This window comes from Chelonia mydas, chromosome 6 (assembly GCF_015237465.2).
Source record: "Chelonia mydas isolate rCheMyd1 chromosome 6, rCheMyd1.pri.v2, whole genome shotgun sequence".
Lineage (NCBI taxonomy): Eukaryota > Metazoa > Chordata > Testudines > Cheloniidae > Chelonia > Chelonia mydas.
Genome location: NC_051246.2, coordinates 96,779,009 through 96,795,486, shown reverse-complemented (window position 1 = coordinate 96,795,486; position 16,478 = coordinate 96,779,009).

Genomic DNA, 16,478 nt, shown 5'->3' with positions numbered 1-16,478 from the left:
TCTGATGTTTAATTACTGGCACCATCTAATTGTATCTAACCTTCAGGAATTTCTGTTTGCTGCCAGTCCTGAGGGGAGGAAAGAGAGAATTGAGTTTAAAAATGCATATGCTGTCCTTACTGTGCCATAACAAAATTTGCATGGTACCAATGACGTTTGAATCTCTCTCTTAGGATGACTAAGATAGTTCAACCAGCTGCACTCAAATTGCACTGAAAATGGATACTTTGCAAATTCTCCCCCTAAATGAAAGTTTAAATTACAGAAAGATGTCTGACCGGTTATCTCTTACTAAAGTGCTTTACAATTTGCATATAAACTTCATTTCTTTTTCTAATTACACAGAGTGAAATGCATTCATATTCCCTTTGATTATGAGCTGGTCTTGCCAAACACCTGTGACTGCCACAAATTCTAATTTGTTATTTATTTACTTCAAAGCAATCTTATTATCTAAATGATTCAAAGCATCAAAGGCCTTAATTATTGATAGTCAAAATTCGATAGGGTTACGCTTTCCATGTCCTTGGGCTGAAGGCGCATCTCTGCTTTCTTCTCCTCAAGTACACACTTGGCTGAGCGAGAGGACATACGATTCTGCTATTAAGCGTATTTGAAATCAAATTTCTGCTTAATTGCAAGTAGATTTAGACAATATCAAAGAGCCAAGATTGACAGCTGCAATCTGCTGGCTAATGAGATTTTTTTTTTTACCCTTGCTTTTACTTCTGTAGTCAAAACAAATATTGTACGTACAGTATGCCTGTATTCTGCAAGCCTGATTCTGATCTCACTGATAGCAGTACTCCATGGGCATCACTCCATTCACTTCAGGTACAGTTACTCCTGATCTATATTATTCAAGTCCCTAAATGCATATGACATGCATTTTATGATCCTGATTTTTATTTATACCAAGGTCTCTTTATTCTATTTTGGCAGTGTAAAGGGACCATAAATGGGGTGCAAATGCCAGATCAGTGAAAAAGTGCCATAGTGTAAACAATAATCTAGCCATGTGTGTTTTACTTGATATTTGTATGTTTAGCGCACATATATGCAAACTATATGTGTGTGCATCATATTAACATGAGTGCCTGTTAGCCCTAGTACCAGGAGTAAGGAAAGTAAATTAAGGATGAAATGCATGATCTACGTACAACACACACATGCATATCATGCACACATTGACAAAATGCACCTGCATACGCAGTATAAACATTCCCATGTATAATACGTACATTGTATATTCATGGAGGTATAAGGGTTACCATTCCTCAGGGGCTGATTAGCCCTGCTCACTGCACATAAGAAAGAACTGGAACTTAATTAGCTGACCCTTCTAAAAGAGGGCAGCAGGAGCTGGGGGAAGGAGACTTTGGGTATGTCTACACTGCAATTAAAACCCGGCAGCTGGCCCATGCCAGCCGACTCGGGCTCACAGGGCTCTGGCTGCGGGGCTGTTCAACTGCAGTGTTGACTTTTAGGCTTAGGCTGGAGCCCAGGCTCTAGGACCCTGCAATGTAGGAGAGTCCCAGAGCCTGGGTTGCAGCCTAAACCAGAGTGTCTATGCTGCAATTAAACAATTCCACAGCCCAAGCCTCAGTCAGCAAGCATGGGTCAGCTGCGGGTTTTTGAATACACCGTAGACATATACACCCTTCAGAAAGCTGAAGGGCTGTGTGCCCTCTGGACTGCTACTGGAGCTATTGCAGAAAGAAATTGATCCAGAAACAAAAGGGTCAGAAGGGAGACTGTGTGAAGTCCTTCACTGCTGAGGTTCTACAGTGCGAGCCAGGACATTTGGGGTTGCTGAAGTTATTGGTGTGAGGGACAGGCTTGGGGAAGAAACTACATGGCCTGCACAGTATTTTGAGGGAAGTGTCTGCAAGGTTTAGATTTGTTTTTTACAAAGGCTTAACATAAAACTACTAACCCTAATGGAAACTGCTTCCCTGGATTCCTTGAGAGAGACAGACAGAATTACTCAGGAAGTGAGCTGGCTCCGCAAGAGCAAAACCTGCGCTGGTAGGAGGAAGGTGCTATAAGATAGGCCCCAATTCTTTTACAATATCCTACCACAGACTGCGTCAGATTCTCAGCTGGTATAAATCAGGCTCCCTCAGGATCTAAACCAATATGTGGATGAATGTACAATGTGTGTGTTACATATTCATATGCGCTATATCTAGGTGTTCACAATGTGCATGTGTATTTGTGTTGGTGTGTGTATGTTGTATCACATATTTACTCCTTAATTTACTCTCTGCTCCCTGAATTCAGGAGTTTGTTATTCCTGTTATATATGATGCCGTATAAACATTTTCCCACTGTGCTTTCAGTGCTTGTTGTGACACGTTCAGCTGTCACAGGAGAAATACAGAGCTACCAGCTCCGGTCTTGGCAAATTGGAGGGAACTGATTTTTTCAGATATTTTGATATTTTGTTCAGATATATATGATTGCAGCTATTCTAAATATGCACCTTGTCATCCAATAATCATTTGCAATGTTATTATTTCAGGTATTTAGTTTCTGAAGGCATCTGGATTTATAAAGGCAGGGATACAACTTTAAAATCCCAACACAAAACAGGGTCCCTCTCATCAATAATCCATCTGGGATCAGACCCACAGGCAATTGCTGAAGACGTGAAAGGCATGGGGAACAATTATAAACAGGTGATATGTGAATCTCCCCAGTGCTAATGGTAAAAGATTGGAAGTGACCTTGAAACTAGAGAACTGCACTGTTCCACTAAGTAGGCTTGCTAAATGGCTGCATTTATCGGACAAGAACATTTTAACACCACTAATGGCTTATATTAACAATAAGAAAGTGACAACACAAAGCATATATCAATGTTCAAAAAAATTGAAGATTCCCTTACTAGAGCATAGTGTTTAAAAACTCTGACATGTCACACCCTTAAGAAAGCAACATAACAATTGCTGGACCAAACAGCAAAATATGAAGTAATGTGGCAAGTACTACTTATAGAACTCATAAATGGATAATATAAAAATAATAGAGACAGTGCTCAAATCCTCAAGTTAAATGCAATGTATGGATCAAAAGTTCATATAACACATATATCAAGGAATACGGGTACCTCTTTTTAGGTCCAAAATTGAAAGTTTTGGTCAATTAAAAACAAAAAAGTATTTTGCAAAAGCTAACAGGACTAAAAATATTTCCAAGATTTTTTTTAAAATTTCAAATATTTTTTTAAAAATTATACTTTTCCCTGCTCTGTTTTGAAACAACGACAGATTTATGAAGGCACAGAGTGTACTTAGTGGAAACAGAAAGGGAAATAGACTAATCAGGTTTCCCTGATGAAGCTGTGCGACAGACAAAAGCAAACAGCCTAGATGACAAAAAGTGTTTTAGATTTGTAAGTGGTTTTTATTTTAACATTATGATATATTATTAACAGAAGGAAATAAAATGATTTAACTGTAATGCCTGTCACGTCTTTAAATCATTGGTTAATTGGATTCCCTAGGTAACTAGTAAAAGCAAAGTCCCTGCCTGTCCAACTCTCATAATGGTTTATCAATATATTTTCAGTACCATTTTGACTGATAACAAGTTAAGGACCTGATCCAAAGCCTATTGCGGTCAATGGAAAGTTTCCCATTGACTGCAGTGAGCTTTGCATCATGCCCTAAGTAAGTTGTCTTGTATAACTAATGTTATAGCTATTGTTCAGCACCAGAAGCAGGAGAGACTCCTGCACCAGTCATCAGACCCTCTGTCCATTTTTGTAAACAACTCTTATGTTCTATATTGATATTTGTACCACGCTGCCATTTGTTTTTAAAATCTGTGTTATTGTTAACATACTTAACTTATTTATCAGTATTATGGTAGCTCCCAGAAGCGCCATTCAGGATTGTGTGTACAAACATGTACTGCAAATAAGATGCAGTCACTGCCCCCAAAGAATTACAATCTAATTCAGCTTACATCATACTTTTAAGTTATCATTATTGTAAAGCTATTCTCTGCTCTATTCGATGTGATACAAATCAAAACCTGGCCATAATCCATCTCTAAAGAACGATACTATGTGCATGAGGATACAAGTAAGCAAGTGTTGAACCTAGATACCCTGCATTGATTAAAAGGGGTTAGGGCCAAATTCTCTCCTGACTTACTGTACAACCTGTGCAATCTCTTAAACGTCAAAGGATATGCACAAAGGAGATTTGCAAATTGGAAGTCAGGACTAATTCTGCTTAAGTGCAGGATTGATTGATTTGAGACAGTAAGTTGTTGTGGTCCTTTCTACAAGACTACGTATTTCATACCTCATTGTAGAGAAGAAACAGGACTGAGTTGTAGTGAATATAAAGGGATTTTTTATTTGATGCCACTGGCCTCAGAGAGGGCCCTACAGTTTGTGAGCTAGAGAACAAACGGGAACTATCTAAACACAGCTTGATTACCCTGACCTGGACCAGGCAGTCATGGAAAGATTGCTGACCATTCTGCACTCACCAGCACATTCACAAAAGCACTTTACGCTCTCAAGAGACACTCCTCAAACCTGAGTGATCGGGCTAGCTATTGAAATTGCATCACTCCTCTGTCCAACAGGGGAGAGAGAGAGAGCATGCCTCCCGCACATTAACAGACTGCTGAGGGAGTGGGAGGGAGCCTTGCCTTTAGCTTCCTCACACCTTTCCCAAATGATCTCTTAAAGTGCATGAGTGGTTGTGATGTTATTGATTTGAGCTGGGACCATATAGATCATTGTTGCAACCAAGGTCCTGTAGTGGCACCAAAGGGGGTCAAAAGAGGGTGTCTAAGACAAGGTTATGGTTTGCTGGTTATGATTATGTTATCTGTATACGTGTATCATTTTTATAGTTGAAGTTATGAATATTGGCTCTATACTGTCTGTATTTCAAACTTGTGCTATGCTTCTGGGTGACACCTCAGACAAGTTGGTGTCAGCTCTGCCTAGCCTGCTTGATGGCCATTAACGACCATCAGCCACACAACTGACCCACTGAGAGAAGGCAGGCACATCTTGTGACTCAGGAAGGTATGCAGGGACATGCCTATGGTTTTTCCAGGCCATGTGATGGACAGCTTGTCTTTGGAACAAAGAAAGAAAGACCACATGTCAAGAGAATATAAAAAGCTGCTGCAGCTCCTCCATCTGGTCTTCAATCCTGCTTCATACCTCTGGAGGAACTTGACTAGACTGAAGCTTTGAACCAAGGACTGAAAGACCCATCCCAGCTGTGGATGTTCTCCAGAGACTTGATTTGAACCTGCAGTTTATTCTATCACTGCTGCAAGCCTGAACCAAAAACTTTGCCATTACTGTATGTAATTGATTCCATTTAACCAATTCTAACTCTCATCTATATTTCTTTCCTTTTATGCATAAACCTTTAGATTTTAGATTCTAAAGGATTGGCAACAGCGTGATTTGTGGGTAAGGTCTGATTTGTATACTGACCTAGGTCTGGGGCTTGGTCCTTTGGGATGGAGAGAACCTTTTTTTCTTTTACTGGGGTATTGGTTTTCATAACCATTTGTCCCCATAATGAGTGGCACTGGTGGTGATACTGGGAAACTGGAATGTCTAAGGGAATTGCTTGTGTGACTTGTGGTTAGCCAGTAGGGTAAAACCAAAGTCTTCTCTGTTTGGCTGGTTTGGTTTGCCTTGGTGTGCATAGAAACCCCAGCCTTGGGCTGTAACTGCCCTGCTTTAAACAATTTGTCCTGAATTGGCACTCTCAGTTGGGTCCCGCCAGAACCAGCCTTGTTACAGTGGTAAAATCATATTGGAAGCAATTGAGAATGGCAGAGAAATGGATTACCCTGCTGCTCGGCTTGCCCAAGGCTGATCTGCCACAGGTTCCACCCGCAGCCATTCCAGGATCAATGAAATGCTTTATTTATGCTCACTCACTGCTATCACTTGTCAGTGATGATCTCTTGTTGTGCACCTCAGAACACAGATAACATGAACACAATGTGGCACTCAATTAACCACACATGTCAATCAAGAAACACCGGTGCATCACACTTTGTAACTGCACTAGGGCCCTAGACAGAGGCATTTCATTAAAGCTGTTTACTGTATGTTTGCCGGTCCCAGGCATCCCTCATCCTTCAGACTGATTCCACAGACACAAAAGAAGCAGGGCGAGATGAGAAAATAGAGGCTTCATTTACCCCACTGCAGATCCAGAGAGTTCACATTTTTCAGGCTCATGTCCCCTCATAACCTATCCCCCTACCTTCTGGAGACTTCCAATATGTGAAATGTATCAGGGATCTTAATCCTGTTCAGAGGGGGTAGGTCAGTCCATGTCACAGTACTGACCTTGTGGACAGTCTCAGCAGAGAGGCCAAGGATTGACTGGACCAGGGAGATACCTATTTTCTCATCCTTTGAGGTGTCCCCTCCATGTCAGAACTGAGGCATGTTGGCTGGGCATTGTGGGAGATGCTTGCTCTGCTACTGCCCATTCTGTACGTGTTTCATAGATACATATGGGATTTTGGTCTTCAGGGCTATCCATCTGTTACCTGTCTCCTGCACCAATGGCACACAGAACTTTAAGAGAAAATAGCGTCTGTCCCCCCCCCACACACACCCACACAAACACAGTTGAAGGAATGACAGAGGTTTAGCATCAATTTATCAACATGTCCTTTAAAATCAGTCCCAGGTGCACTGTGACACTCTCCCCAGGATGCTAAAACTCCATGTGAGCACCTAAACCCATAGCAATGGCAATATGTAACTTACATTATATTACATAGATCATGTTCATAAATGGGGATCTTAATTTGATGCAACACTCAAAGCTATTAACGTGCAACTGAGATTGAGACAATTAATGTACATTTTGTAAAGCTTGTAAATCTACTGTCTATGAAGGAGCAACAGGAAGTCACTTCTAGATAAATGGAACACAGCTGTGAGGGAATGAGGAAGAAATGGGGGAATTTTCAAGAGAGGAAGGCAGACGCCAATATGTTGTGGAATTTATTCGTGTCAGACTAAATCCTTGTCCCTGCACCAAGCCCAGGTATTTTAGATGGGTGATCTCGGATTGGGAGAATTTTCTGTGATCCCGAGTTGTATGAAACACAGATGGACATAGGAGTTGGAAACAAAGAAGGTTGATATTGCTGGAAGAGCAGAGGTTGGAGGGCAGGTGAGGGATGGGAACATCATAAGAGACCAGTTACAAGTAGAGCTGGTCAAAAACTTTCCAACAGAAGTTTTCTGTGGGAACATGTTGATTTGATGAAATCAAAATGTTTAATGGGAATGTATTGATTCTGTCAAAAATGTCATGGGAAATTATCGAGATGCTTTTATAAGACTAAAACATTTCATTTAAACTAGTATAGTATAGCCAAAATGATAAAGTGAAAAAGAAAATGTGTATACAAAACACTTCAATTTTATCAAAGTAAAATTTTTCAATAAGGTCAAAATTAAATATTTTTGGAATAAAATAAATTCTGAGATGTCATATTTTCATCCCAATTTGGGATGGAATCAAATTTCAAAAATCTCAGAATTTCCTGCAGGACGAAAATTCCGAACTCCAACCAGCTCTAGTTGCAATGTGTAGGCTCACCCTCCTTTTCCTCTCGCCCGCAATGCCACTACCCCTTTTCCCTCTCTTCCTTCAGTTTCCCAAATTATCCCTTCACATGCCAGCCTCCTAGATGCATCACTCCACTGATGTGATTTCCATAAGCTATATCTCTGTATCATTTGGCATATAGGTGGGGGATGGGGCTGGCTTAGTGCTAATGAGCAGAGGAGGATCAAAGGGTGAAAGTTTATTGTTTTACATTTTGTCAAAATCGTGACCAGCTCTAATTAATTGGGCAAAAGAAGGAAATAAGAGTGGCTGTAGGCAACTGTGGGAGCAGGCAATCCAAGTCCTGCATTGTTGGAGGGGCGGGGCAGGGCGGCAGTAAGAGGAGGAAGAGCAGAGAGGAGAGTCTGGGGTTTGCTGCAGAAGGTGGTGTGTATGTATCTGGCTCTGTGGACAACTGAGGCACATGGACAAGGGAGGACCAATTGCAGAATAGTTTGGCAGTATGATGGGACAAATGAGATGTATCCTCCAAACCTAGGGCAATGGAAAATGCTTTGCAAAACTTGAACCAATCAAGAGGTAAGCCACCCACTGCTCCTTCTCCTCTAATGGAAGGAAGGTGAAGTATAAAGAACATTCATTGATAAGGCATATGAGCACATCTTTATTTTTCTTGGTTTTAAGAATTCTGAGAGCATTTTCTTTCTCCTTTTTGCATCTGTTTGCAATTATACTACAAAGCTCATATCTCACAGGCCTTAGGGTCTTTTGCTTCTATCCCAGGAAGCATGTGGTTCCATTTCTTCGGAGGGGGGTGGGAGAGGAGGTTGATGATACAAATGGTGAGTGATGCTGGTTGAAGGAGATGGACGATCTGTGTACTAATAAAACCAAAGTGTCATTCATGTTTCAGACTGCTCTGCTGCCATAACATATATATTGAACCTCAGCCCTTCTGTCCTTTTTTAATCAATTCCCTTTCCCGGCTTGGGGCGGGGGGAAGCACTCACAACAGCTGAAAAGCAATAAACTCGTTATTTCAAGAGGATGCAGTGACAGGTGGGTGCAGCAATAGGTGGGTTCACTGAGGCAACACCTAAAAGTTCAGGTGTTGTGCCATGCTTGCCCAAACCTCTGGAGTTTGCAGGACTGGACTGGAAGTCTCCCAGGAACAGGCTTTTCACTGAGATTTCATTATTTAAAATACAGTACTGAGTGATTTAAAGATGGCTAATAATAATGGTGCTCAACTAATGCAACGATAAGTACAACAAAAAAATCTCGGTGATTTGATCAATAGCAGCCTGTCACCTCCAGCCCCTCTGTCTCGCTCACTGTGTATCTAAACGCCTCACAAGATGAAGGGCAGATTTGTGAAACCCTCTCATTCAATGGTGACCATGTAGGAATTGCTCCTGTCAATAAATACCCATCAACAGGAATAAGGAATCCACAAATGGGATCTGAAAATGCATCATTAAGTAGAATGCAGAACTTTCCTGAATTCTCTCTTTTTAAAATGTGCTCTTACAGTCACAGGACCTTGTGGTTAATTTCTTCGGACTCAGATGTCTTACAATGAGAGAGGTTTTTAGGTAAATGTGTTTAGACAGGAAAATCTTCCAGGGTACCCTGCAGGTGATGATGGTCTCAGTCTTATCTTCTATGGAACTTTGCTCAATAACCACAAGCCCTGCCTGACCCTTCTGACTTGAATCCTATGGTGAAGGTAATGGGAACTTTGCTGTTAACGTCAGTGGGGCCAGGATTTCAGCCATAGGAACTTTAGCTGAAGTTTCCCCAATGAGAATAACCAGTGTAGCAGGGAGTAGAGAGAAACAGAGAGAAGTGGTCCCTCCTACTGCATGGTTAAATATGGTCAATGGCCATATCATTTGCTTTCATCTGTCGCAGACAGAACATTTTGACTTGACTCCATCGCCAAATCCAGCCCACAGTCCCATGATTACAGACATTTTCCCCTACAGTCTCTTCAGTCTTCCAGCTTTTCTAACATCCTGTTTTTATACCAAGATAACACGTATGCACACTCCCTTTACTTCCTAAAAGGAAACTTTCTTCCACCCTCTCTATCATTATGTAGCAAATAAGAAAATTCATAACTCTGCTCTCTCTTCCCCCTCAGGATTTGTATCCTATATCATTTAACTTTTCCTGACATCTTTCTCCCCCCTCTTTTATATTACAAGTTTCCTTTAAGCAATGCAAACCTGTATTTGCATCTTTGACAGCAAAGGAGAGACTGACTGATGGAAGCAATGCTCTGTTTGAATAATGCAGGATGTTGTGACACTGACAGTAATAAAGAGCCCTAAATAATAGGTCCTCCTTGATACAATTTAAAATTATGCAGCCTATTGTCTTAGCCACCAGCATGCTGCTTGTGCCTCAACAATACAGCTGAGTTCCATCCATCTCAATGACAGCTGACAACGGGAGACTAATTTTTCTTAAAAATACTTCCCAATCACTTTTTGCTGTAATTAAATCAACATAATAAAGAGTGCAGCGGAACACAAGGTACAGGAAAAGGGCTTTCTGTTTCATGACATTTCAGAACAAACAATATACTCATGCTTTACCCATCACTGCCCTGTAGGAAGTCACTGTCAAATGAATTGCAAGGGTCACCTGCTCAAAGACAGGATCTGCTTTCCTCCACATTGTCATTATTTGTTTCTGGTAGGCCAACAATTACAAATAACAGGAGGGAAATTGTTGTAGAATGATAAAACCTCCTGGGCAAAAATCTTCAGCACGTGTAAATCCATTTAAGTCATTTAGAGCTGCACCATTACACAGCAGCTGAGGATCTGGCCCTGAGAATTTTAATTACTGTCTTAGTAGATGTCTCATTTTATTCAGTACTTTATTTACCATATTAATACAAGTCATAGGGAACTTGGAAGATGTTCAAAAGGTGAAAAATGGGTTCGTCTCAGGTGTACTTTAAAGTATGCTTAAAGTTGATAGAACTTATATCATTAAAGTGTTTCATTAAGTGATACAGATTTCAAACAACAGGTTTTGATTATATAGCTCAGTAATTAGTGAGATATATATTTTTATTAAGGTACTGATTTTTGGAAAATGTTTTCAGTATCAGGGGTTAGAAGGTTAATTACCAGGGCTGTAAAAAAATTGATCCAGTAAATTCAAATGGAAAAATAAATTCAAATGCCCCAATTCAGCAAAGTGGTTAAGCACATAGCTAAAGTTAACCATATGCTGAAGTCCCATAAAAGACAATGAGACTTGAACATGTGCTTACAAATGGTTTGCTGAAAGAAACCCCAGAATAGTCATAAGGCAGACAGACCATCCAATCTAGGGGTGAGAATGTGTGCTGTACCTTTGAAAGGCAGAGGCAGAACTTGCAGCCCGTGAGGAATATGGGACTAAAGATGGATTTAAGTACCTTTGTGCCTTCCCAACCTGGGCTGCTCCACGACCACCAGGGTTCTGCTGGAGTTGCAGCAGCCAGTCCCTGGCTGTGTTTAAGCAGCAGCATGGCTCAGAATCGTTGCCATACTACATTCTGTGAATGCCCCTGCCCCCCAAAATACCCTTCATCTCCCATTTCAGTCCTGATATGCCCCCTACACCAACCTTAATGAAGGGTCACCAGAGGGCAGCATTATAGCTGTCTTCTACAGTTCCTGCACTACAGAATTCTTCCCTGGGATGGATCTGTGGCCTTCGAGCTATTTTACACTGCTTTAGCCCTTTTACCCACTGTAAAGGGGATGAAACAGGTGAGGGGATCTCACTCTAATGTTCTCTTCTAAGATACATTGTAAATTAATGTGTTGCTAATTCAGGAATCTTCTCCTTTGCAGCTGCCTCCATTTGGAATAGCCTTCCACTTTTATTCCAGTACACCTACTCCCTCTATCCTTCTCAAACAAATCCAAGTTACATTTTCAGTTGACTGTAGGATGAGGTATCCAAAACAAATATTGCCATTTGGCTAAAGCTGTGTTTTTTCATTTGAAAACAACATGAAGAAAATGTCTAATTTTGAGGAGTTAATGTGGTGAAAACACCACAAGTCTCCCCCCTCACCACCATGGGGAAAACTGTTTGCCTGGCTTGGCGGGAAAGGATGATCCTTACTCACCGCAGATTTTGAAATTTTGCAAAAAATTATCAACTTTCTCCAGCTGGTAAAATTCAGCCATTTTTACTCTAGATAAAATTGCCAAACAAAGTCAAAAATGGCAAAATGTCTTTTGAATACACCTAGAAAAACTCCTGAGTAAAGTTGTCAGAGCACAAAAATATAATAGATGCAAAATAAAAATGGATGATTTCATGCAATTCTCCACATGGGGAAAATCCAGCTATGTTTGTGGGAATTTGCAAACCTTCACCTAAAACTCTAGCAGAACAATTGTGCATTGGGTAGGATATAGTCAGCTATACATGCATGACCTAAAAGGCAGTGTGCACCTCTGACTTCTGTGATTCTTTTGTGCTTGAAGATACCAGCTCCAAGAACTTCTCCTTGGGCCTTATTAGAGTCTTCAAGGATCAGTGGGGACCTTTTCTAATGTCAGTATTGCTTGGAAGTATCATCTTAAGGTCCAGGGACAGCTGGCTGTGCAACTCTTTCTTAGCATGGTACAGTAGGTTACTGCTTCTTTTTGCTTCTGACTTGCAGCAGGAATAGAAATCAATGACCCCATATGTCAAAGGTCATTCAACATTTCCTTTATTGTATATGATAAATCAGCAAAGTAAAATCCCACTCCCAGTGTCTGATAAACATGTGAAAACAGCCTCAGAAAAGCTGATAAAGGAAAGAGCAAGAGTTTCTTCTAATGCTATCTCACAACTGACTGAATTTAGGAAACAAAATCTGCAGTCACTCCTATTGATTCAAGCAATGCTGTAAACATCTGCTATGCAGTGTTCCATCCCATCTGCTTATAAGAAGAGTAACTTAACAACAGGTTTTGTTTTCTTTTCTTTTCTTTTTAAATCCTTGTCCTAACAAGAATGAAAAGAAATGTACCAAAGTGATATGACCTTACCATATAAGGAAAATAGAAATATCCATTTTCCATTAAGAAAGGGAAAAAAACAACTTGCACATCTGTCTCTGATTTTCCAATGTTGACCTAATTCTAATACCCACATCACACTCAAAGTGCCCTGACAGATGTTTGATAATGAATCTGCTTTGAAACTCATCCAGAGAAACAAAGTCTGTTGAGAGAATCCAATCCGCTAGCACATGGGGAATAACTTTAGATCAGCCTGGAGCCAGCTAATAAAATTATGCTTGTACAGTACTTTACCTGGAACACTTACTAAAAGTGTGAATGCAGTAAATGAATGAGAATGGGCTGAAAGTGTCTCTAATCCATCCCCTGCCTGCCTGTAAGGTACAAAGTCAACAGAACCAGCTACCTCTGAGGACACTGGTGATTCATATTTGTAACTATAAAGGGACACTTTTTAGCTTAGTTTAAAAAGGTGAGAGCTGTCTTGGCCATGGAACTTTCTTTAGTTCTCCATCTAAAATGCCCCTCTTTATTCTCCCATGGCTGTCCCATCTAAGATGTGTTGTATTAATTTAGATGGAATATATGGGTCAAAGGTTTTAACATAACCCAGTCATGGTCCAAAATTAAACAGTTTTAAACAAGCTTTAGGGTTTGGTATACGGAGACCTTAGCCTGCTTAGTACCATGGCAAACACAGCATTAAAAATCCTTTTAACCTTTTATTAAAGATGCAGGGGGGGAAGGAAAAACAGCTAAAGCATCTGAAATGTAGAGTATTAAATAAGGCTTTTATTTTAACATCCCTTATTCCCTTTCACCTGGAGCTAGAGAGATAAAAAACATTTGACGGTCTTTTAGATGGTATTAAAGATGGTAATCATTGTCCTTTTGGGGGGGGAAGAGAAGTTAGTTGACATGGGCTGCAGCTGTTATTGCAGCTAAATTCTGATCCTGTTTCCTAAGAAGAGAAACACACACAAAAGGGCGAGGGGGGAGGAACAGTAAAGATAGAAAATGCAGCTTCTGTCTGGTTTGACTCTCTCTTGCAGCCTCACTGTTGGAGAAACATAGGCACAGCACTCAGTCTTATCAGGCACTCCAAGACCTTGCAAATTCGTAGCAGCATCAGGCTGTTTAGGGCATTGCTTTTCGCTGCCGCTTTCTAGTCACAGATTTACAAAATATACAGTGTTGGCCAACTAAGCCAGTCTCTCCTTAGACAGAAGGGAAAGGGGGAGGGATAGGAAAGAGGAGAAATAGGGTAGGGGAAGGAAAGGAAAGGACACTCAATGTGTGTTGGGGGGGAGGAGGCGGGGGGAATGGGGTGACAGTCTCACATCCCAAGGGGCATTCAGAATTTAGCTAAAGCTGGTGGAGATGGCAATGTCATTTGGCTCCCTCTTTCTGGCCTGGTCAGGAAATCTTTCAGGATTAAGATGACAAAGGACTGAGGTCCCATGAGATCTTGGAGGTGGCAGCCATGATGGCAAAGCTCACTACAGTCGCCATTTTTTCTTCCAAAAGTCTCTATCTTTAAGAACCCACAAAGGCAGTGATGGCTGGAGTAGCCCGTCCCCTCATTATTGTGTCCACCAACTAGGCCTAGTTTCTGACACACCCATTTTGGTTTAGATTTCTAGTTCCATAGTTCTCGTGTTTACCAAGTATCATCTTAACACAGTCCTCCAGTTATATTAATAGCCCTTTTTGTTTGGCCTCAGTCTGTTTGCCTCCCTTTCATACCTTTTCCCCTCAACATTTGTTATTGTGACATCTTATGAACATTCACATACTTTTTACAGTTGAGTTCACAGTTAGGGTAAATTTGTAAGCCCAGTCACCACAACAGCTCCCCTGAGCTTCCCAGAAAGATTCCCCTCATGCAGCTATTTCCTCCTCAGTAGCCTCTCTCTGGAAGTACATCCCTCAACTAAGACCCCTCTTGGTGTCATAAGCAGGCAATACAGTTAAGAATAGCCAGTCTTTTCCTATCTTCTCCTTTTAATGGCATCCAAAATATCCCTCTGTTTAAAGTTCCCCCTGGAAATGCCCAGCCATTACCACTCCCTATCCAGAAACCCCCTACACCACCTGCAACTAACTGAACTTCTGGCTGAAACTGGTACTTGCATCTGGCAATCTACAGTTGCACCCCCAGCTTAGGGTCCTGGTAGGAGCTTTGCAGCATTAGTCAATCAATGAGGGATTTCCCTACAAAATTCAAAGACATTCATCATGTTTCTTACCACTATCCTCCTCCCATCAGTTGAATGAAGCAATTTTGTGTGTGGCCACAAGTGCATTTCAATCCATTGAAGTGGTGCATTTTTTATTTATTTATTTATTTTTTACTGTGGTACGTTTCCACTGGGTAGGCAAGGCCTGAGTTTGAATGTGGTACTCTCTTTTTCCTTTCTCTCTCTGCTCTCAATGGTTGTGTGTCACATAGCCAACATAGGGCAAGAAGTGCCTACACTACAAACCAGCCACTACTTATGAAATCATAGGAACAGTCCTACTGGGTCAGGCCTATGACTCATTTAGTCCAGTATACTCTCTCCAACTGTGGCCAGTATAGAGATATGACAGTAGAATATTATAATTTAGAGCAGGGATCAGCAACCTTTGGCACACAGCTGATCGGGGAAATCTACTGGTGGGCTGGGACTGTTTGTTTACCTGCAGCGTCCGCAGGTTCAGCCGATCGCAGCTCCCACTGCTCCCGCAGCGCGGGCCAAGGGATGTGCTGGCCGTCGCTTTCCACATCCCCCACTGGCCTGGCACGGCAAACCGTGGCCAGTGGGAGCTGCGATTGGCCGAACCTGTTGACGCAGCAGGTAAACAAACCGTCCCGGCCCACCAGCAGATTTCCCTGATGGGCTGTGTGCCAAAGGTTGCCGATTCCTGCTCTAGTCCACTGTGGAAAATAACCAGAAACATGTGGTGTATGCAGCTACCAAACTGAGGTCTCTGCTTTTTGTCTACCACACCTTTATGTTTTGGAGGTAAAAATGTTCATGTGCCAAGACAGCAGCTATTTTGCTCTAGGGTTTTACTCCAGCTTTTTACAGAGGAGACGCACAGACATCGTACTGTCTTACAAAGACTTTACTTTTGTTATTACTTGTAGTTTTGCAGGTTCTGGCTTCTTAAAGAGCTGAGCAAAACTCTGGATTTCAGTTCAATTGAAAGTTCAATATTTCAACATTTGTTTTCATCCTGATTCAATATGGGACACTGAAATGTCATTTTTTTTTCATGGAATGAACAATTTCTCCTTTGGGACAAGCTCCCTGGCTGGACTACATGTCCCATGATGCACGTGTAGTCATGTGACTCCCATAATGCACCGCACATCACTAGAGGGGGACAGTAGAGCATCATGGAGATACAGTCCATCAAAGAAGCGTGGCCCATAAGGAAAAATGGGGGCATGAGTTACCTAATCTACAAATCCATTGAGGCATCACAGGACTATTAGTTGATGCAATTGAATGTTGAATGGACTCAAAACTAAGTATTTTAATTCAATTCAAGAAAACAAACTTTGGATTTGGAAATTGATTTTGCAGACACTGCATTTCCCATTGAAAAATCATTGATGGAAAATTCCTGACCAGCTCTACTTTTGGGGGGTGTATTCTCTCTTTCTCTCTAAGTTATTTTCAAAACCCATTTTTTGCACTTCTGAAAAGTGCTGCATTGAGAGACCTGAAGTTCTCAGTTTATCCACAGATCTTGGGCAGTAATAGTGCAAGTTTTCTCTCATGCTGCTCCAACCATGCTTTGAGTATGACCTGGAGGGATCCAACCCAGTAGTGAGAGGAGAGTGCAGTCTCCGGGGCCCAGT